Below are 1801 nucleotides of genomic sequence, written 5' to 3'. Positions count from 1 at the left end.
TTCAGTTCTCTCCATGTGTATTCATGCGCTTTGAAGCTCTGTTACGAGATACTTACATATTTAGTTTATTATATCTTCTTGATAAACTGACCCTTATATTATTTTCAAATCTTCCTCTAGTGCCTTTTCATTTCAGCCTGGACTATTTAGCATCTGTTCCAAGACAGGGCTGCTAGTGACAAACTTTCAGGTTTTCCTTGTCTGGGAATATTATTTCTCCCTCATTTCTGAAGAATAATTTTATTAGTAGAAATCTTCATTGACAGATTTTCTTTTTCCCTTCAGCACTTTGAATATTTCATCTCACTACCTCCTGGCCTCTAGGGCTTGAGATAAGCTATCAGCTGTTAATCTGGTTTAGGCTCCCTTGTAAATGATGAGTTGCTTCTTTCTTGTAGCAGCAAGAGTCCCTCACAGGTTTTGGCTTCTGACAGTTGGATTTTGATGTATTTACAGGTCGGATCTCTGAGTTTGTCCTACTTGGATTTCATGGAGCTTTGCAGATATGTAGGTTGTTTTTCATCAATTTTGGTAAGTTTTCAGCCTTTACCCCTTCACAAACTCTGCCCTTTCTCGGTCTCCTCTCCTTCTGGAACTCCTATTATGTGCACAATGGCATCATGATGGTGTCCCACAGATCTGTGTTCGATTTTCTTTGTTTCCCTTTTTGTTCTTTAGGTGGCATATTTCAACTGACCCTTCTTCGCATTTGCTTATTATTTCTTCTGCCTAAAACACCATTCTGTACTTCCCTTTAGTTCTTTAGACAATGTTTCCTCTAACTCATTGAGCGTACTTTTATAATAGCTGGTTTAAAAATCTTTGTCTAGACAGTATGGTACTAGCACAAAAGCAGACATACATGGAACACAATAGAGAACCCAGAAATAGACCCTCAACTCTATGGCCAACTAATCTTCGACAAAGCAGGAAAGAATGTCCAATGGAAAAAAGACAGCCTCTTCAACAAATGGTGTTGGTAAAATCAGAGAGCCACACGCAGAAGAATGAAACTGGATCATTTCCTTATACCACACATGAAAATAGACTCAAAATGGATGAAAGACCTCAATGTGAGACAGAAACCATCAAAACCCTTGAATAGAACACAGGCAGCAACCTCTTCGACCTCAGTTGCAGCAACTTCTTCCTAGAAACATCGCCAAAGGCAAGGGAAGCAAGGGCAAAAATGAACTACTGGGGCTTCATCAAGATCAAAAGCTTCTGCACAGTAAAGGAAACAGTCAACAAAACCAAAAGACAACTGACAGAATGGGAGAAGATATTTGTAAATGACATATCAGATAAAGGGCTAGTATCCAAAATCTATAAAGGACTTCTCAAACTCAACACCCAAAGAACACATAATTAAATTGAAAAATGGGCAGAAGACATTTCTGCAAAGAAGACATCCAAATGGCTAACAGACACATGAAGAAGTGCTACACATCACTTGGCTTCAGGGAAATAATCAAAACCACAGTGAGATACCACCTCACACCAGTCAGAATGGCTAAAATTAACAAGTCAGGAAATGACAGATGCTGGCGAGGATGCGGAGAAAGGGGAACCCTCCTACACTGTAGGTGGGAATGCAAGCTGGTGCAGCCACTCTGGAAAACAGCATGGAGGCTCCTCCAAAAGTTGAAAATAGAACTACCCTATGACCAGCAATTGCACTACTGGGTATTTACCCTAAAGATATAAACATAATGATCCAAAGGGGCACATGCACCTGAATGTTTATAGCAGCAATGTCCACAATAGCCAAACTCTGGAAAGAACCTAGATGTCCATCAAC

The sequence above is a fragment of the Mustela nigripes genome, chromosome 4 (assembly GCF_022355385.1).
Source record: "Mustela nigripes isolate SB6536 chromosome 4, MUSNIG.SB6536, whole genome shotgun sequence".
In the NCBI taxonomy this organism is placed as follows: domain Eukaryota; kingdom Metazoa; phylum Chordata; class Mammalia; order Carnivora; family Mustelidae; genus Mustela; species Mustela nigripes.
This window is presented reverse-complemented; position numbering follows the sequence as displayed.